Source organism: Macrotis lagotis, chromosome 3 (genome assembly GCF_037893015.1).
Source record: "Macrotis lagotis isolate mMagLag1 chromosome 3, bilby.v1.9.chrom.fasta, whole genome shotgun sequence".
Taxonomy (NCBI): domain Eukaryota; kingdom Metazoa; phylum Chordata; class Mammalia; order Peramelemorphia; family Peramelidae; genus Macrotis; species Macrotis lagotis.
Genome location: NC_133660.1, coordinates 281,152,314 through 281,174,682, shown reverse-complemented (window position 1 = coordinate 281,174,682; position 22,369 = coordinate 281,152,314). Strand labels below are relative to the sequence as shown.

Here is a 22,369-nt window from a genome sequence, read left to right as displayed (position 1 = left end):
ACTAAAAAAGAAAAAAAAAAGGAAAAAAATTTTAAAGTGAAAATAGTCTGCTTTTCTCTGCATTCAGAGCCATAATTCTTTCTCTGGATGCGAATGGCTTCTTCCATCACCAGTCTTTTGGAACTGTTTTTGTTCACTGAAAAGAACTAAGTCTGTCATGGCTTATCGTTATATAATGTTGCTGTTAGTGCAGATAATGTTATCCTGGTTCTACTCACTTCACTCAGCATCGGTTCATGTAGGTCGTTCCAGGTTTTTCTGAAATCCACCTGCTCATTATCTCTTTTGTTTTCTTTTTTCTTTTTTTTTTGGTCTGCTCATCATTTTTATAGAACAATAGCATTCCATTCCATTCATACACTACTCCTTGTTCAGTCATTCCCCAGTTGATGGGTATCCCCTCAATTTCCAAATTTTAGACACCACTAAAAGGGCTATCATAAAATTTTTATGTGGGTTTTTTCCCTTTTTTTATGATCTCTTTGGGATATAGACTTAGTAGTGATTTTACTGGATCAAAGGATAGGCACAGCTTTATAGCCCTTTGGGCATAGTTTAAAATTGCTCTCCAGAATTTGAACTTAATAAAGATGTTAATCTTTAAGTGTCATAGAGAAAGGTAAATAGAACAGAGGGCCTATAGGTGGTTTTCTTCTATTTTTCTGGTCCCAGGAGAAGGCAAAAAAAGAGGTGGAATAGGAGACTATGGAAGAAAAGAGGAGCAAGTAGATGGAATTATTACAATTCAGAGGTACATAAGAGAGTATTTAATCATAGAAGAATGAATTGAGGGAATGGGCATTACTTATTTTCATCTGAATTGCATGAAGGAAGATCAAATTCAATTAAAAACACCACACACACACACACACACACACACACACACACACACAGAAGTGTAAAAGTTCCTTTCTCTCAAAATGGAAATAGGAGAGGGCAGGGACAAGGGAAGGAGAAAGAGGAGAATAAGCAGGACAGGATAGACATAGAAATAATTATGAATGAGACAAATTTGAATTCTGGAAAGAGAAATGTGAAGGGAAGAGAAAAAGGAAGAAAAAAGAATAAAAACATAGGATCAGGGTGATAAAAGGGGAAGAGAAGAATAGAACAGAAGCAGGCCATTTTATTTATATAATACAAATGTCAGGAAAGCTTCCTTTCCTTTACCACCTTGACTAATTTGTAAAGAAATGATGAGAGCAAAGAGAAGAAAAATTGCAAGAGGATAATAAGAAAGGAGATGCACCATTAAGAATCATAACTGTGAACATGAATGGGATTAATTCACCCATAAAAGAGAAGAGGATCATAGATTTTCTTAGAAAACTATTTTTAACAAAATAGGCCTGCAAGAAACCTAAAGATTCACAAAGAATTCAAATGAAAGGCTGTAAAAAAGTCTCATGCTTAATTTAAATTCAAAAAGCAGGGGTAGCAATTATGAATTCAGAATGTTATAACAAAGACATGATAAGAAGAAATAAACAAGGAATTTTTGTTTGAAGGAATCATAGCTAACAAATTCATATCAGTACTGAATAGATGCACAAAACAGCAGAGTGTCTAAATATTTGAGAAAAGGAGAATGGAATTGGGAAAGTGAATTAGATTACAAATCTATAATAGTGAGGGTCTTTCAAATCTGGACAAATCTTAACAAAAGATAAACAAGAAAGAAGTTAGGGACCTAAATAAAACTTTAGAAAAACTATAAATTAAAACTCTATGATGACTACTAAATGTGAAAAAAGAGGCTTTACATATTTTTCAACTGTACAAAACACAGCAACAATGTTTTGGGGGCAATAATAAAAATATAGAAAAGCAGAAATACCAAACACACCAATTACTGATATCAATGAGAGAAATTCTATTTAATAAAGAGTCCTTGAAGAAAGAACTAAAAAAGTAATTGGAAATTAAACAACACCATTCTAAAGAACTAGTGAGGTCAGCTTGGTGGTGCAGTGGATAGAGCACCAGTCCTGGAGTCAGGACAACCTGAGTTCAAATCTTACCTCAGATACTTAATAATTACCTAACTGTGTGAGTCAAATCACTTAACCCCATTGCCTTGCAAAAATGCAAAAAAAAAGAACTATCGAATCAAAACACAAATTGGAGAAACATTAGAAAATTTCATCAAAGAAAATATTCTTTATGAGACAATATACTCAAATTTAAAGGATTCATAAAGTAACATAAAAGGGAAATTCATTTCTCTATATACTTTTATTAATAAAAGAGCAACTGAGCATGCAGCTAAAAATACTGAACAATGAATCAACTTCCCCCTAATTAGACAATTAATTCTGAAATTGAAATTTTGAAAATTAGGAAATTAATAAAAATTAAAGGAAAAAATCCCACTATCAAAAGGATAAAATATAAGTAGCTGTTTTTAAAAATGACAATAAAATAGTTAGCTAATCTAATTTTAAGAAAAAAGAGAAAAAACTAAATTTTATCAAAAAATAAAAAGAATTCAAAACAATGGAAGATTACATATAATAAAGGAATTATTTGAAACTATTTTGTCTAAGTACCAACAAAACTGACAATATAAAGGAACTAGATGAATATTTATACAAGACACATTAACAAAAGAAACATAAATAATCTATTATTAAAAATAATTGAATGTCATAAATAAACTTCAAAAGGGAGAAAAAGACTCCAAGTCCAGATGGATTTACAAGTGAATTCTAGTTACAATCTGTTCAACTGTGGCTGACTGTACCAATACAAACTTGGAATACTCTACCATAGGTTGAGCACCCTGAGGTGGGTACTCTAAACTTAAGCATCTCACATTTCCTTTGAGTTACTTCAATTCTGTCTTGCTCCTAAAGTACAGTACCCTGTCTGATAAGGGCATGCCATAGTGGGTGGTCCCTATGCCAGTGTCTCCCGTGCCATACAATCCATTCCAAAGTTCTTAAGAGAGGTCCTTGTTTTGCTTTTTCCGACCCCCTGCTGTAAGTCTCTGCCTTGGGTGAATTCTCCATAAAATAGACTTTTTGGTAAGTGTAGGGTTGACATTCAAGTAATGTGGCCAGCCCATCAGAATTGCCCTCTCTGTAGTAATGTTGGAATGCCAGGCAGTTTAGCTCCAGAAAGGACCTTGGTGTCTGATATCTTCTCCTGTCAGGTGATCTTTAGAATCTTCCTAAGACAATTTAAATGGAAGTTTCCTGTCAAGGGGTTGGTGGATTTTCTAGGCTTTTTTATATACAACAATCAGGTCACCACAACATCTCTGTAGACCTTCATTTGATAATTAGTCTCATACCTCTTTTCTCTCACATTTTCTTTCTGAGATTCTCAAATATTGAGCTATCTCTGGCATTGAACATGCCAACTTCATTTTCAATGTGTACCTCCCTGGAAAGGACACCGCCAAGGTAAGTGAACTTGTCCACAGCATTCCAAACTTCTCCATTTGCTGTAACCAATGGTTCCACATATGGATGGTGTTATGCTGACTGATGGAGCACCTGGGTTTTCTTAGTGTTATTTCTTAGGTCAAAGGTAGCACAAGCACCAGAGAATTGATACATATTTTGTTGCATCTCAGCTTCAGAGACTGCGTGGAGGGCACAACCATCAGCAAACAGAAGATCTTGCACCAACACTCCCTCCACTTTGGTCTTGGCTTGGAGCCTTTTCAAGCTGAAGAATTTACCATCAATGCAGTAGCTGATCTTGATGCATGTTCATCCTCAGTGAAAGCATTTGTTAACATGACTGGAAACATCAACTAAAAAGCATGGAAGCAAGGACACAGCCCTGTTTCACTCTATTGGTAATAGGGAAATCCTGAGATTGTTGTCCTCTCTCTAGACCCTGGGCAAGCATGCTGTCATGAGATTGACATAACATACCGATGAACTTCTCCGGGCAACCAAATTTTGACATAATTTTCCATAAGCTCTCAAAGACCTTGGTAAGATCTACAAATGTTGTATACAGACCTCTGTTCTGCTCTCAGCATTTTTCCTGGAATTATGAGGCAGCAAATACCATATCAGACTGTTCTTTTACCCTTTCCGAAGCCACACTGGTTCTCAGGAAGGTGACCAACTTCCAGGTAAAGGATCATCTATTGAGAAGGACTCTGGCAAGAATCTTACCAACAATGACTAAAGGAGAAATACCTCTGTAATTGTCACAGGACTATCTATGCCCTTTACCTTTTTAGAGATAGATGATGAAGGCATCCTTGAATTCTTGGGGGATAACCTCCTCATGCCATATAACCTGGAAATTTTTAGTCAGCTTTTGTATGAGCAATGGCTCCCCCACCTTGTAGGTCTCACCTGGAATAGGATAACCCAGGTGCTTTGTCACATGAAATAAGTCTAATGGCATTCAAAATCTCTTCTTCAGTTGGAGGTTCAGTTAGGGATGAATTGACTCATATCGGTCAATGGCTTCAGCATTGATTGATGACAGTCTGTTAAGAACATTATGGAAGTTTTCCACCCATTTCTCTAGATCAGGTCTCTATCAATAATCAGTGTCTCCATCAGCACTGGGTAGTTGAGATGTGTCATATGTCCTTGGACCATAAAAAAAGCCATCAGGGCATCATAAAAGCACTTTGGATTGTTACTATCCACATAAAATTCCTGTCCCATTGGGGCCTTTCAGAGGTCACCCATCTTTCTTTTCAGAATCTGAAGGTTTGGCTCCTCAAGGTCAGGTAATCTGATCCATCAAAGGCAGAGGGACTGGGTGTCCTTCTAATACCTCCTTCCTTATCTTAGCTATCTGTACTCATTTTTGTCTTGTCCCATGCAAAGATCACTCTATCTGACCGAACCCAGCCTTCGCCCCTTCCCCATCATCATTGTTCTGGCCACTTTGAGCAGTAGGCTGATTCCCTCTATGTCTGCTCTCTTTTCTCAATTGTTCTAATGGGTCCTTTGGAGTTTGACTGGAACTTTCCCCCATCAACCTCAGTTTATTCTGGAATTTAGTGCTCCTGGACCCATTCTTATAGGTCTGGGACTTCACTTTTGTATTTGTCTTCTCAAATTCATTCACCTTTGTTGACCAGATTGATCTATCTTCTTAAAATGTAGTGGATGGGTGAGTTCTTAGTTTTTCATGACAGTTTCTTCTTTTTTTTTTTAGGTTTGTTTTTTTTTGCAAGGCAAATGGGGTTAAGTGGCTTGCCCAAGGCCACACAGCTAGGTAATTATTAAGTGTCTGAGACTGGATTTGAACTCAGGTACTCCTGACTCCAGGGCCGGTGCTTTATCCACTGCGCCACCTAGCTGCCCCTACAGTTTCTTCTTAAACCAATACCTTTCCCCCTTTTCCCCTTTCCCTTTTCATTCATAGATCTAAAGTAGAATGGAGCTTAAAAGCTGTCAGATCCCACTTTCTCATTTTACAGATTAGGAAACTGAGATCCAGTAAGGTGAAGCAATTTGCCAAATGTCACTCAGAGAGCAGGGGGCAGAAGTAGGATTCACACCCAAGAGCCAGAGCTCTTTCTTCTATGCTGTCCTGCCTCTTCATTGAGATCATTTCTCTCTGGCCACTTTGAGATTTCCATTCTCAAATTTCCCATTCCACTTACTCTAGCTTCCTTTTTCTAAAAGTTCATAAGATCTTCCCTTTCTTTCCTTTAACCCCTTGAAATCTCTCCCCAAATCTAAAATATATAGCCAGCTTTTTAGGCTTAGAAGGGTTAAAATGTAGCTGACCTAGAGACTGGACGTCTTCCCAGAGACTTCCTGGACAGAATGTGGTTCAACAGGTTCTCAGCCCTGGCTATTCAGCCCTACCTTTCAGAACAGAGAAACTTAAATTGATTCTCAGAAACCCTGGTATTCTTTTCACCAGAGCTAATCATCTGATCTGAAACCCTGAAGCCAAACTAGTTTCTCTGTCCACTCCCTCCACCACCAAGGCCTCTCCTTTCTGAGAATCCTTCCAAGAAATGAGAAAGAGGGAAGCCACTGGTCCTCAGGTGAGCCACAGGGGGAAGGGAAAGAAGCCCAGAGTAAAGCAAAGTACAGAGAGTTCCAACTCAGGGAGTCTCCTTTCCACTTCTCCTTCCTCCCGGGAGGGCGAGCCAGGATGGTTGCCATCTGAAACGCCTTGGATCCAGAGTTAGGAAGCAATGCAAGACCAAGGCTCTAATCCTGGCTCTGATGTGACTATCCCGGTGACCCTAAGCAAGTCACTTCACTGCTAAGGGTCTCAGTTTCTATGTAAAATGAAGAGGCTGGAATCCACCATCTTCAACATCTAACATAAATCTGAACATATTGAAAATGCTTGTCTTTGGGAATGGGGAGGAAGGGGAGGAAGACCTTCCAAAGAGGATCTAGATTTGTCCTTCCTGGTGGGATATACAGAATCTTTGAAGAGATCCCTGGCCAGGGTCCAATACAACCCAACAGACTTGGAGGACTGGTGCTCTGGGAAGACAAAAAGTCTAGTAATTGGCTGAGGAGTCAGGAAAAAGCAATGAGAAGATGCTGAGCCAGAAACTGAGCTCACAGACAAAAGGGGCTGCCTGGAAATCTCTCTTTTTTCCTCTTCCTGACACTGAATGAGGCAATAATTTCTATGATCAGAGGCAGCGAAGTGACCCAGTGACACTAGTTTGTGACTCTGGACAAATCACTTAACTCTATTACCTCACCAGCCCTTCGAACAAAACAACTAAGAATTTCTACAACCTTCTGGATGGGGGAAAGGGTGACTGTCCTGTAGCTATTAAGACTCCACATACCCCTGGTTTTCTTGCTTCTTTTATGTTTAATTCTTTCCTGATTTTAGGGGAATGAGTATTCCAAGATGAGAATGCCCAAGTGTGAGATGAGAACATGGAATGGAATGGAATAAGCATTTAGGCAGGGCCTACTGTGTGCCAGACTTTTCAAATACCACCACATTGAATTCTCACAGCTATCCTGTGAGGTTAAAGGCTATCATTATTCCTTCACTCTACAGTTGAAGAAACTGAGGTAGACAGAGGTTAAGTGACTCGTCTAGGGTCACTTAGCTGGCATATGTCTGAAACTGGATTTTAACTTCCTGATTCTAGATCCATCTATCTATTGTTTCATCAATTGCCTCATAATCAGGGATTGTAATGACATGTGAAGTTAGTGGCAGAGTTCATAATACTGAGAGGAAGTGCCTAGAGACACCTATGGGAAAACAGTCACTGGAGGATGGCAATTGTGACAGAGAAATGCTGTTTGTTGACTCTCTCAGCAGAGGTATTCATCAAGGAGCTACATTTTAAGAATTTCATAAGACTCCACAAAGGGAGAAAGGGACTTCCAGAGTCTTGAGGTAACCTTTGGTTCCACATCTATGTACTTGAAGTCTGAGCTGATTCTGCTTAGGTATTTTGCCTATTCAAGGGAGAATGTACTTGTCTGAGGGAATTATGTTGTTCCAACTGTTCTTGCTATAATTTTTTGGTAAATCTCTTTGGTGAAAGCTAATGGGGCAGCTTGGTGGCACAGTGGATAGAGTGCCAGCCCTGGAGTCAGGAGGACCTGAGTTCAAATCCAATCTTAGACACTTAATAATTATCTGGCTGTGTGACCTTGGGCAAGTCACTTAACCCCATTACCTTGCAAAAATAAACAAACAAACAAAAAAGGCTAATGAAGTTCAATTGCTTATTTGATAATGAGAAGCACACTGGTGGGGGCTCAGAAGCTGTAGTAGGTAAAACCTCAACCCTTCAGGGTTCCAGAACCCTAAAGGAAACACAAATTATTACTCTCAGGGAACTCAACCTGCTAGTCCAAATGTGAATTAAGGAAATGACCCCAAGAGGTTGCTATAATTAAAAAAAAATACACATATATTTGAATTCTTGGGTAAATTTTAGTTTCCTTATCTGACAAATGAGCATCATGACTTAGAGGAGTTAAAAGCTCTTTATCTGTTTCACTATGTTGAAGGATGGGGTGGGGGAAGTCTCATCCCTATGGCTATAGACAGTCCTTACTGTCTTTGCTGGGGAACATTCTAGCACTCTTCTTCTAGAAACCCTCTGTAAAGACCAAGGTCCTAGGGTGATCCCGTAAGAGCCTCCCTCTGGCTTCTCTGCTGCCCATCCCCTTCCATGACAAACCTACCTCCTGGATGACATTGCTTTGCCACCTCTACAGATAAGACATCACTGGAAATATTCTTCAGTCCACTATATGCACCAAATAGCTTTCCTTGCTCTTTGGATCCACCACCATTCGGATCTTCAGAAGCCAATGGTAGTCTATAAATTGTAGCCTATGAGGTTTTTATTCCAAGGAGCAGCCTGGCTTTGTCGAGAGAATCAGAATGCTTCTCAAAGACAATCCAGGCTGCTCTCTGCCTCTAATTCCATTTGAGGTCTAGTTCACTGGCCACCATAGAATGGAAGCTCCTGGAGACCAGGAATTTTGCATTTTGATTGTTATATCCTCAGTGTTGGGCACATGACAGGCAATGAATAAATACCAATGGATGATAATATAAAAATAATACTAATAAATGACTGATACTAAATGGCAAATAATAAATGACTGATTGATTGAGGAGAGATTGTAAAGTGATCTCAGAAGCTCAAAATCCTACCTCTCAGGACAAGTAGAATGCTTTCAGAAAAAGCTGGAAGACTTACATGAACTGATGCAGAGTGAAGCAGACAGAACCAGGAGAACCTGTACACAGTAACAGCAACTTGGAAACAATGATCACTTGTGAATGTCTTAGTGACTAGGTAATATAGACCTGAGACAGTTCCCAAGGACTGATGATGGTAAACACTTCTCTGCCTCCAGAAAAACAAATGGTAAGACTCTGAGTGCAGATCAAAACAGACTTTTAAAAATTTTATTTTTCTTGGGATTTTTTTCTCTGTGTTTTCCATGCTAACATGATTAATATGGAAATATATTTTGCATGGTTGTACATATATAACTTATATCCAATTGCTTGCCTTCTCAGTGAGAAAGAGGAGAGGAGAGAGAAACAAAGACAGACAAACTGATAGACAGAGACAGAGAGACAAAGAGAAAAGGAGAGGAGAAAATTTGGAATTCAAACTTTTAAAAATATTAAAAATTGCTTTGGTATGTAATTGGAAAAAATAAAAATATTTTTTAAAAAATCCTGCCTCTGTTACTTAACTATCTGTGTAAAGGTGGGCGAGTAACAATCTTTCTGGATCTTTGTTTCCTCCTCCATAAAATGAAAGGCTGGATAAATGGCACTGAAGGTCTTTCCCACTTTGTGATCTTTTGATTGATATAAGTATTAATAGAGTAATTCAGCAGACAGGCCAACTGCATATCATGTGTAGACAATAAACCTTTATCTCCCATTTGTTTTTTTCCTCCTCTTGGCAACAATACTATGGGGGAGTTGTTGAGATTTGTTTTGGGGGTTTTTCCCCCCTTTCTTTTGACATAGATATCCTGTAACATAATTCTTTGCTTTCAGAGTTTGAGTTCTTAATATATCCTTGATCTTGCCCAACCAACTGCTCTTCCTGACTTTGATTGATGCTGCCTTTATTAATGCTGCCCCTGTGCCAGGAAGGCACTGTGCTTGGAGCTCGGGACTCAAAGAAAGGTAAAAACAAAAGATTGGTATCCACCCTCAGGGAGCTCAAATCTTAGAGGGAGGCACTAGCTTTGAGCGGGGATGCGGAGAGGCTTCTTGTAGAAAATGGGATTCTAGCTGGGATGTGAAGAAAGCCTGGGAAAGGAGAGGCACCAATGAGGTGCGAGAGGTGTAGGGGACCATGGGAGAAAGGTGATAGAAATGATAGAAATAACTTCCATTTTATCCCCTGTGTAACAGGGAGAATTTATAGAGGGGAGAATGACAAGGTCAGATGTGTTTAGGAAGATCACTTTGGGGGCTAAATGGAGGATGGATTGGAGGGAAGGAGAGACTGAGGCAGGCAGCCACCCTGTCCCCCAGGCAGGACTATGGTGAGAGTGCAGGTGAGAGGTGATGAGGGCCTGTGACAGGGTGGTGGCATCAGAGGATGGGTAGATCAGAGACGTGAAAAAAGAATTGACAGGAATTGGTAAAGGGGGAGGACAATACTGAGGTTTCAAGCTTGGGTGACTGGAAGAGTGGTGGTTCTCTTAGTGGTAATGGGAAACACATCCAGGGAAATAATTGGCAGAATCTGAACGCAGATCAAAGTAGACTATTTTCACCTTTTTAGATTTGGTTTTTGCTTTGTTCCTTCTTGTAGGCCCCCGCATTCTGATTCTTCTTCTCACAGTGTGACTAATAACAATAATGATCATTAACACTACAGTTACTTTTTAACAATATTCTCTTATCCGTATCATTCCTATCTCACGGTTTTCTTTCTTTTCCCTTAATCCCAGTTCCTCATACCGAAAAAGTATGCATGTTAAACACAGATGTGTATGGACAGTATTCACCACTGAGGGAAGGGAGTGAGAAGGGAGGGTGGGAGGAAATTATGTAGCTTAAAAAGAAATGTGTATATGCATGTAATTGGAAAAATAAAATAAAATATCAATCAAAAACCTCTAATAATATAATTGTCCTTTGTTATCAAAGAGGACCATATCCACCAAGTGCCTGATGATGTGACTTGCAGAATCACACTTATTATGATGAGGGGTAGTCTGTGCAAGGCATCCTCCTCACTTGTCTTTTCCAGAACCTTTTCTACTCCATGGACTTCACTTTTTTTTTAATCTTCTTTTGGTCTTCTTCCACTACAAAGGACAAGAACTAAACCAACTCCATAGACTGATTTGATAGGAAATAGAGTTAGTGGTGGGGGGTCTGGATGCTGTGGGAATTTCTTGGCCTTTGAATTGGTTTTTCTTCCTCCCTTATCAGTAAGGCACCATGGCATGTGATTTGTTACACAACTCCTTATTGGATTTCAACTTCCATGGCCACCATCCTGCTACCTATATCAATCAACACCTTTTTCTGGGGTCTAATAGGGAAATCATGTGTAACCAAAATGTATATGAATGACCTTTAACAGATTACTTATGGTCCTAAGGAATATAGGGTGTTTGGTTTCCACTGGGAGGAGGTTATTTAAGATATACTTTACAAAGACTAGGGTCTGTCTATGGCTATTGTGCCTATAGGTAGGTGAGAGTAAGACAAAAGGGGAGATAAAGGAATTGACTCCACCAATCACAGAACTGGGAGAAGTCTCCCAACCTGATCGGACCTGAGATTAGACCAGACCTGCTCCAACTAGTCCAACTAGTTGACCTAGGGTCTCTGACCTCTGCAAGTGTTCTGGCTTAATGAGGTTCCCCACCGTGATGACTGAGGCTCCTTGTATTGATTAGATTGCACCTCTGATGATTCAGACCAATGGCTGGTTTGGAGGAGAGAAGAAAGCCTTTAAAATTATATATATGACTGGACATTGTCACCATTCAGAGTTTTTTCCCATTAGGGGAATAGCCCTTTTCTGCAGAAAAGTTAACAAAAACCATTTAAAACACCAGACTAAGTTTTTATAATTAATGAGTCATTTATAATGGACGGGAGAAAGAAAACTTTATAAAAATGAAACCTATCTTTAAATATAATTGAAAAAATAAACAAGAAAAGTTTTAAAAAGAAAAAATAATAGGGAGTGTAGGAAGAAGAGATTTGGTGGTAAAATATAATGAATTCAGTTTTGCTTATATGATTTTAAGATAGCAATAGGACATCTAATTCAAGATTTCCAATAGGCAACTGGATATACATGTCTGAAAGTCAGGAGAAAGTTGGGGCTTGATAAATGATTAGCTTTCGGAAAATCTTGAATCCATAATAATGAGGAGCCCAATGATGAGAATACTAGTAAAAAAGTATAGACTAGAGGACAGGGCCTTGGAGAACATCCATGGTTAATATGTCGGCATAATAAGATCCAGCAAAAGAGACTGAGAAGGAAACAAAGAGATATGAGAAAAACCAGGAGAGAGGAAGGGTCATGAAAATCTAGAGTAGAGAGGATTAAGGAAGAGAGGAAGTTCAGCCACTAGTGTCAAAGACTACACTAAAGTCAAGGATGATGACTGAGAAAAGTCTACTGTATTTGACAGGGAAAGGGTTACTAGTAACATTGGAGAGTTTTGGTGGAATGATGAGGTCAGAAAACAGTCTACTGAGAATAAGAAGAGAATGAGAGCCAAGAAAATGAGGTGCTGATTAGAGCATTTAACCTTGAAATGGAGGAGAGCTATGGGACAATAGTTAGTTTTTTTTTTTTAGATTTTTCAAGGCAATGGGGTAAAGTGGTTTGCTCAAGGCCACACGGCTAGATAATTATTAAGTGTTAAGTGTCTGAGGCCAGATTTGAACTCAGGTACTCCTAACTCCAAGGCCAGTGTGCCACTTAGGTTCCCCCCAGGACAATAGTTAGCAGAAATAGGAGGATCAAGGAAGGGGTTTTGAGGATGAGGTTATGGCATAGGAAAGCGACCAGTAGACTGGGAGAGATTGAAGATTAGTGAGAGAATAGGGATGCGCAAAGGGACAATCTGCTGGAGAAGAGAGGATGGAGTGGGATTACTCATGGATGCAGACCTTTTAGAGAAGGACCATCTCATTATATTAGATGACATAATGGAGGAAATTGTGGCAGAGACGATGCGAGATGAAGAGAAGGAGAAAAGAGGAAACTTGTAGGAAATGACCTCCATTTTTTCAGTGACATTTGAGCCAACGTTCTCAAATGAGAAGAGGGAATCATGGGAGGTTTGAGGAAGGAGGAGAAGCTTTGGAAGAGCTGCAGTGGAAAGTGGGAGAGTGAATTAGGGTATATAAAAAATTGCTTAGCAGCAAGGGACATTATGTAACATCATGGTTGTGTGATTTTTCTCCATCTTTGTTGAGTAAATACATGAGAAGAAAGGCCATGGATGGTGAGTTTTTACAGTGATAGGCTAAGAAGAAAATGGACTCCAGAGAAGAGCACAGCGCAGACTTGAAATGGAGTCTGAAGGGGTCAAGGGAGGAGACCGTCAAATACACACAGAGTAGATGAAAGGTAACCAGAAAGAGAAAGGCTCTAAACTCTTAAAGTCTTAGCCCATTGTCTCATAAAACACAACAGACACTGAGATGTGAGAATCTGAACACGATGGTTTTACTATTGATGGTGAAACTAGATTATTATTGAGACTCTTTATTACAAAAAATCTATGTTTTTGGCTTCTTTGCTGTCTTCCTGACATTTCACCTATTGATGTTTTGGGATGATTTGGTTTAGCTAAGTTTTGCTGTGAGCTTGTTTTCTTCCCCATAGCCTCTTCCTGTTTTGTAAAGTGATACCACTAATCTGCCATCTTCCTCTGGAGCACTTTCCAAATATTTGGTCTTGGCTGCTTGGCAAGGAAAATCAAATGTTTTGGGGCCAAGGCCATTACTGGGCTCTTTGTACTTTGTTTACAGTATTAGATAGATTAAATTAAAAGGGAATGGGGTTTTCTTTTTTTATTTTTATTTCTTAAATTTAGATACAAAATAAGAAAAAACTTTGTTGTGTGCACAGCAAAACACAGGAAAGGATTCATACTAGAAAGCAATAAATTTCTATTTTAAGAGAGTTTTTATAATAAATAGTATATGTGTTCAAAATTGTCCCTCTTTGGTTCCTTATTGGTTTCCTTCTGTTCTCTCTAGTGAACAGTTTATTTTTTTCCTTTCCCTCCCCAAGGCTACAATTAAGCATGGATATTTACATACATTTACATGTATGTAGACACATAGACACATTTACTCACATTCACATATACACCCCTAAATTACCTATTTACACACATATCTTCATACGTACACATTTATACATAGAGATATATTTACAAAAATATCCATAGATAACTCTATATTGGTTTTTGTGTAGCTCTCATTTTTACATTTCTTGAAAACAACAACCCTCTTCAGTCCTCTACTTTGCTTCTCCTGTTCCTCACGCTTCCAAGAGCCCCTCCCTTCCACACCCTTCTATAGCCCTCTTCCCACTACCTACACACTCTCCTATAGGCCCCTTTATCTTACTCCCCATCTTCTAACTCAGTACTCTCCCTAGCTCTCCTATTTCTTTCTCAATTTAAAAGGCTTTACCACGTGTGTGTGTGTGAATTATTCCTTCTTCAGCCCATTCCCAATGAGAGCAGGTGTCTAGAACTACCAGCTCACTTTCCCCATCTAACCAATTCTTCCTTTCACATCTCCTTTGCACAAGAGTGGATCTGGTCCTACACTATTTCACTTGAAAGAATCCCATTTTACTCAGTTCTATCCCAATCTTTCCTTCAAACCACACAGTCACCAATAATAATTTGGGACATATGCATTTCCATGTGTAAATAATAAAGTCCCTTATAATTAGTCTTTGATGTTTATTGTATATTTCTCTTGGATCTTATATGTCAAATTTTCTATGAAGTTCAGGTCTTTTTGCAACAAAATTCTGAAAGTCAGGCAATTCATAGAGTATCTATTTTTCTCATTTAGGATTATGCTCAATTTTGCTGGGATTGATGTTACCGACTGAAACCCCAGTTCTTTTGCTCTTGGGCATGTAGTGATCCAAGACCTGCAGTCATTTAATGTAACTGCTGCTAGGTCTTGTGTAATTCTAATTGTGACTTCACCTTTTTCCTATTCCCATTTTCAGTGTCAAAGGATTATTTGAATAGTTCAGATTGGAGCTGCTGCAATCATAGGCAGTGCCTTCCTGTCTGTAGTTTTTGTTTAATTTGGTGTTGGTTTTGACCTTTCCTCTAAGTACACAATGATCTGCACCCAGAAAGCTAATTCAGAAATAACTCCCTTGGGAGCAATTAGCTTTTTTTCTCTGTGTTAATACACACTTGGTTGTATATCATAATGGTTGCTCATTATATCATGATGGTTGCTCATTATGTCTCACACCCTCCAACTCTACTGAGTGAAAGTATTCCTGCTGTGTCACAGGGAAGAGGTTTCAGAGTCACGTCCAACCTCTTGGTATCCTTCCCGTTAGCCTGAGTCACATTTCCTTCTCACACCTTCACTGTCCTCCCCGGGATAATTTTTCTATTGAAGTCACCCAGCCTCAAAGGGTCAATGGACTTGATCCCGAAGGTCCCTTCTAGTTCTCAATCTGTGGCCCACATGGCTCATGGATCTAGTACCAGAGATAGATGGTTACTCCTAGATGCCTTTCTGGGTCCAGAGGAAAAGAGGGGTATCTACGTCAGGATGATGGAGGAGACTACTTTGAGCTCCTTTGAGTGCTGGGAATGGGCAAGCTGGATGGGCTTGCAAATTAGTGTTCCAATTAGAGACAAGGCTACCTTATAAGAGTGTAGAGCCCAGTATTAACCATCTTGGGGTGTGGAGGGAGCCTAGTGCCAACCCTGGGGGCAAAGGTGGGGTACAGACCTCACTGTTCAATTATCCACAGTCAGAGCTTATCTTTTGATCCCTCTTATCTTTGGTGAGATTAAATCCTGGCCATCTACAATGACTTGGGTCTGCTCCCCTTTGATGTTGGTCAAGGTTCATTTCAGCCTTCAGTCACAATGACTCTGAAGACAATGGGAGTGGATCTTTCTACCAACATGAATGTCTTCTTCTGTTAATAGAAGACAACCGGGAATTTCAGGCCTGGAGGGGCCCTTCAGAGTCATCTTGCCCAACTACCTCACATTACAGAAGGGGACCCTGAGGCTCAGAAACTGAAGTAATTCATCCAAAGCCACTGGCAACAGGCCTAACTCTGCCATTGCCTTTCTCTGTGACCTAGAGGTCAAGTCTCCAGATCTCTCTGGACCTCTCTTCCCTCCATTATAAAACTGGCATGATAGCTAAGACCTTGGCAACATCACAGGAATATTTGGGAACGAGAATAAATAATGACTGTGAGCCTTATAGGAGGTCCCAAGAATCCCCGAGTCGGATCTCAGCCCTGCCTGTTCTGAGGGGCTTCCCAAAGCCCCATCCTCACAGTGCCCAGCAAGAGAATAAATGTTAGACCCATTTGGGGAAACTGAGACTTATAAGGGGAGGAACTTAATAACGAGATTGAAGGAAAGGATTCCCCCTTCTCCCCCAACCCCCCAAGGACCTAGGGCCATTATTTTTAATGCCCCTTCTAATGATTTATTTGTTTTTTTGTTTGTTATTCTTTCTTTATTTTTTTTAATTACATGCAAAGATAGTTTTCAACCTTCATCCTTTTTCAAGCTTTTGAGTTCCACATTTTTCTACTACCCTCTCTTCCCTATCCCCTCCCTATGGCGGTGACCAATCTGATCTGTGTTGCATTGTGTACAATTGTGTTAAAAATATTTCCATATTAGTCATGTTGTGAAAAAAAAATTAGAATTAAGTGAAAAAGAGTCATGAGAGAGAAACATAAAAAGTTTGTTAAAAGTATTCTTTGCTCTATATTCAGATTTCATAGTTCTTTTTCTGGATGTGGATGGCATTCTAATGGCTTATTTTTAAAAGTTTTTCCAACTACACGAAGAGATAGTTTTCACAATCATTCTTGGAAATTTTTCTCCCTCCCTCCCCCTTTTCTCTTCCCCCTCCCTAAAACAGCAATCTTTTATCAGCTCTACATGCACAATCACATTACACATGTTTCCAAGTTAATCACACTGTGAAAAAAATCAGAACAGGAAGAACCATGAGAACAAAAATGTAAAGAACAATTTTTAAAAAGTGAAAACAGGGGTGGCTAGGTGGCACAGTGGATAGAGCACCAGCCCTGGAGTCAGGAGGACCTGAGTACAAATTCAGCCTCAGACACTTCATAATGACCTAGCTGTGTGGCCTTGGGCAAGTCACTTAACCCCACTGCCTTGCAAAAACCTAAAAAAAAAAAAGTGAAAATAGTCTGCTTTGGTTTGCATTCAGACCCTAAGAAAAGAGCTGTTATGTCTTTTTGTTTGTGTGAATTTTTTACCCTCTTTCATGATCTCTTTGGAATACAGATCTAGTAGTGATATTACTGAATCAAAGGATAATCAAACGCATTAAACTGACAAGAACTCCATCATTAGTTCTGAGTTCCAAATTCCCCCCCCCCTCTTTTTTGCTTTTCCCTCCCCATAACAAGTAATTTGATATAGCTCATTTATGTGTAATCATGTTAAACATATTTCCATATTAGTGTTGTAAGAGAAGAATTAGAACAAAAACATTTTCAAGTGAAAATAGTCTGCTTTGACCTATATTCAGATTCTATCTTTTTTTCCTCTGGATGTGGATATTTTCAATACAAGTCCTTTAGAATTGTCTTTGATCACAGTACACTGCTAAGAACTGAGTCAATTATAGGTGAACACCACCCAATGTTGTTACTAGTGTTGCTAGTATATTGTTCTCCTGGTTCTGTTCACTTCACTTGAATCAGTTCATATGAGAATTTCCAGGTTTTTCTGAAATTTGCCTGCTCATGATTTTTTTACAGAACAAAAGTATTCCATAACATTCATATACTACAACTTGTTTGACCATTCCCCAATTGACAGGCATCCCCTCAGTTTCCAATTTTTTGCCACTACAGAGAGCTGTGATCATATTTTTTTGTACATGTGAGTTCTTTCCCTTTTTTTTTTTAGATTTTTTTTCCAAGGCAATGGGGTTAAGTGGCTTGCCCAAGGCCACACAGCTAGGCAACCATTAAATGTCTGAGGTCGGATTTGAACTCATGTTCTCTTGATTCCAGGGCTATTGCTCTATCCACTGTGCCACCTAGCTGCCCCTCTTTCCCTTTTTTAATGATCTCTTTGGGCTATAGACCTAATAATTGGATTTTCTGGATCAAAGAGTATAGCCTTTTAGGCATATTTCCCAATTGCTCTCCAGAATGGTTGGATCAGTTCACAACTTCATCAAAAATATATTAGTGTGGGGTGGCTAGGTGGTGTAGTGGATAGAGTACCGGCCCTGGAGTCAGGAGTAACTGGGTTCAAATCTGGTCTCAGACACTTAATAATTACCCAGCTGTGTGGCCTTGGGCAAGCCACTTAACCCCATTTGCCTTACAAAAAAAAATACATTAGTGTCCCACAATCCCTCCAACAATTATTATTTCTTGGGGTCACTTCTTACAATTAGTTTCTCTCAATTATTTATGTTTCCTACAGAAAGAATTCTTTGTATTTAATTTTTATCTACTTATCTATGGGTTGTTTGCCCTAATGAACCATAAACTCCTTGAGCATGAGGACTTTTCCCCCCTCTTATCTTTGCCTCCTCAGTGTCTAGTCTAGGGTTTTGGCACAGAGTAGGCAAATGTTCACTGATTTTTTAATGTCATTTTTATTTTATTTTTCCAATTACATAGAAAGGTAGTTTTCAAAATTCATCCATTTGCAAGTTTATAAGTTCTACATTTTTTTTTAGGTTTTTGCAAGGCATTTGCAAGTTTATAAGTTCTACATTTTTTTTAGGTTTTTGCAAGGCAATGGGGTTAAGTGACTTGCCCAAGGTCATACAGCTAGGTCATTATTAAGTGTCTGAGGCTAGATTGAACTCAGGTCCTCCTGACTCCAGGGCCGGTACTCTATCCACTACACCACCTAGCCACCCCCAAGTTCCACATTTTTTAACCACCCTCCTTTCCCTTTCCCCTCTCCATGGAAGGGAACAATCTGGTATAAGCTGTATATGTAGCATCATGTTTAACATATTTCCATATTAGTCATGTTGTGAAAGAAAACTTAGAACTAAAGGCGGGGGGGAATCATGAGAAAGAAAGAAATAACATAAAAGAAATTTCAAAATGTAGAATGTTCACTGACTTGAAATAAATAGCACTTCTCCAGTAACTTCTCAGCTAAGATTAGAACTTAGGGTCCCTAGCAACACCAGGGGACCAGAGATTTAGAGCAGAAAGAGAACTTTAAGGTCATCTAAGAGGTATAATAGGCACAGAAGTCTGGGCCTGGGGTCAGGAGGAGCTGAGTTCAAATCTAGCCCAGATACCTTCTAGCTATGTGACCCTGGGCAAATCACTTCAACCTGTCTGCCTCAGTTTCCTCATTTATAAAATGAGCTAGAGAAGGAAATGGTCAACTACTCTGGTATCTTTGCCAAGAAAACCTCAAATGGGGTCATGAAGAGTCAGACATGACTGAAAAACACCTGAATAATAATAAGGAATTTCTAAAGTCCTGAATATCATGCCAGTTTTACAGAATGGGGAACTAAGGCTCAGAGCATTCTAAGTGCCTTAGCCCCAGGTCGATGAGAGGCAGTAGAAGAGAGTGCCAGAAGTAGGCCTCTTGATTTCCTGTCAAAGCCACACCTGCCAGAGAAGGAGAATTACTGTGGAGTTAGAGGGTCTGTGTTCAAATCCTGCCTGCCTCTTATTAGCTATATGACCTGGCCGACCCTCTCAGCAGCCGGCCCAGGTCCAATGCGGTCCAAAGAGGGATGGCCTACCTGGGGGACATTTCCATGTGTCCTTCTGGTTGTGTATATTTTCTCCTCTTATAATTAGGGCACTGGGATTCACTCAGAATTTCTGGTCTGCTCTTGGGCCCTTTGACCCTGGATATCATCTCTTCTCCAGAATTCACAATCATCACGCAGCTTCCTTCCCTGGGGAGGAAAAGAAGAGGCAACCCACTAATTCAGACCCCTCTGCTCTCCTGTCAAGCCAGAGGCCGAAGCTTGGTAATGTGTCCCCTTTGGATTATGGGCTGTCCAAGGGTTGGCACTTCCCTAGAGATCCTGGCACCTCAAAGAAAAAATGCCATGAAAATGGGAGAAGGCAAGAGGCTTTCAGTAGGAACAATATAAGGCAGCATCTGTATGGACCCTGCCATCTCTAACATTCCTTGTTCTAAGAGCCCGTCCCATCTCAGGGAATCATTTTTGGCTGGGCTTTTCCAGGTTTCCGTCTGTGGTCCTGACCTGTGACCCTTCTGGTGGGCTGGGAAGGCAGTTCTTGTGAGTGCTGTCCCCCATCTGGGGAACAGAGTGGCTTTTCCTTCCTCTTCAGGGCTTGGGTCTCTGAGGACCTTCTCCTGAGCTAGAGACCAGTCATTGCAGTTGGAGTCAGGCTGAGCTGTGCCAGTTGGCAATGGAAGACCCAAGGTGGCCTCACTTTCAGGTCACATGATGAAGGAGCCTTCTAGTAAGGGCTAAGACTGATGCACTTATTTAGCAGTTACTCCTCCCCAGTAAAATATAATTCTAATTATTAGGACTATTATTGTCATTTCTAGTACCATCCTCCATTGTGAACTGAATGAACTGTGCACATGAGGGCTCCTTAAGGCCTAAGGGCGATGAGAGGGGTGGGGCAGGGAAGGGTTCATGGGGTGGAGCAAGGGATATGACATTGGACTTGGGCAGAGGTCGGGGAGAGGAAGACAAGGTAAGGTGGCTCATAGCTTTGATCTCAAGGACCCATTTCTGGCCTGGCCTGTGCCTGGTGGCCAGTGTCATCTTCAAAAGAACGGTGTGAGTCACTTAGTTGTGGGTCAAGACCCTTGTGGGTCTTCTCTAGGTTCATTCAACTTTTACCCCTGATTGGCTGCTGATCATTCCTTTATGCCCCAGCTACCATGAGGTGGGGAGGAAAAGAAAGCAAAGGAGAAAGAGAAAAAGAAAGTGAAGGGGAGAAAAAGAAGGGGTAAGGGAAGGAGGAAGAAGAGAAGAAGGAGGAAAGGGGGAGGAGGAAGAGGAGAAGAAGGAGGGAATGGGGAGGAGGAAGAGAAGTGGAAGGAGGAGGAGGAAAAGGAAGAAGAGAAGAAGAAAAAGGAGAGAAGAAGGAGGAGGAAAGAGAGGAGGAGGAAAAGAAGAGGGAGGGGGCATGAAGGAAGAAGAGGAGGAAGAGACTATCCAGTCTTCAGCAGTACCAATCAACATGTTATGGACTAGCAACTATGCAAAGGCTACTTACCAATACTTTGTGAATGGACTGGGGATATCCATTCAAGCCTGGGGACCCTGGTCCATATTGGTCAGTGAGGAGCGCTGCCAGTAGGATCAGAGAATGACCAACCACCAGTTCACCAGACCAGTTCCCTGCTCAATGGCCCAAACAATTGTGCCTGGACTGGCCTCCTGGCTTTCACACAAAGATATTAGGGAGACAGTATCACCCCATTTTTTGGAAGGCAGTTGAGATTAGAGACAAGAGTGGGGCAGCTAGGCGGTGCAGTGAATAGAACACCAGCCCTGGAGTCAGGAGGACCTGAGTTCAAATCCAGCCTCAGACACTTAATAATTCCTAGATGTGTGACCTTGGGCAAGTCACTTAACCCCATTGCCTTGCAAAAAAACCTAAGAAAAAGAGATCAGAGACAAGATAGGAGGAGGGAGGCAAACAGGATTGGTTGGTTGGTTGGTTGCTGTTCTTTATTCTTGAAGAGAGTCTAAATGGCATCACTATGTTGGGATCAAGGAACAGTGTGTCATTTGTGACTGAACAGACAATCAAAGTATGGAAGGCTCTACCACAAACAGTCCATCTGATAGGGTGTAGACTTTGTGAAGGGCAGATCCTGTCCTTGCCACCCACAGCTAGGCCCCTTTTCCTTATTCAGCATTTAGGCTAGAGGTTCAGAGGAATTAGAATTGCAGACTTAGGAAGGTTGTCTATGGTCATCTAGCCAGCCCATGTCCACTAACCGTCCATCAGTCAGCAAGTATTATGTGAGAAGTAATATGGCATTATGGTTAGAGAGGTGAACTCTCATTCAGGAAGGACTGGGTTCAGTGGTTGCCTCTGATATCCTGGCTGTGTTGAACCCTTTAAACTTGTTTCCTCATTTGTAAATGAGGACATGGAATTAGATGACAGCTAATATCCTTTGCAGCCCCAAATCGCTGATCCCATGCACACATATAGGAAATACAAAATTTATACTCTTTAGCTTTGGTGGAAGGACCCTTTAGCAGCTGGGGGATTTAATTAAGGAGAGGGCTCCCAGAGGAGGTGGCCATTGAGCTGAGTTCCAAGTTCAGAATTCTAAGAGGCAGAAGGACAGGAGATTCTGGGCATAGAAGACAGACATTTTGAGAGTATAGAGTTCAGAGAAGCAACAATGAGGCCAGTTTGACTTAGACAAGAGTAATTGGTCATAAATTTGGAAAGGTCAGTTGGAGGCACTCTATGAAGACCTTGAAATTCCAAAAATAGACATTTGATTTTAGGCCATAGGGAGCCAAGGAAGTTTCTTGAGCAGTATAGCCACACAATCAGACCTGTCCTTTGGGCACATTACTTGGACAGCTGGATTACAGAGGACAGAGACTGGCAGTGTAGACCAAGTGGGGATCATTGTGGGGGCCAGGGGAGCAGGGAGATTTTCCACATCTGCTTTGTTTCTAGGTCTCTGCTACCACAAAAAGGCTTGCTGTGGTT

The 22,369-nt window shown here is 40.5% G+C and overlaps 1 long non-coding RNA gene across 1 annotated transcript; it reads left to right on the top strand.

Moving 5' to 3' along the window:
• Window positions 1-5,872: 5,872 nt before the first annotated feature.
• On the top strand, window positions 5,873-20,130 carry LOC141516614 (uncharacterized). Its single transcript, XR_012476765.1, has 3 exons — window positions 5,873-7,326; window positions 9,472-9,603; window positions 19,565-20,130. It is a non-coding gene; the product is annotated as an uncharacterized LOC141516614 (long non-coding RNA).
• The last annotated feature ends 2,239 nt before the right edge of the window (window positions 20,131-22,369 follow it).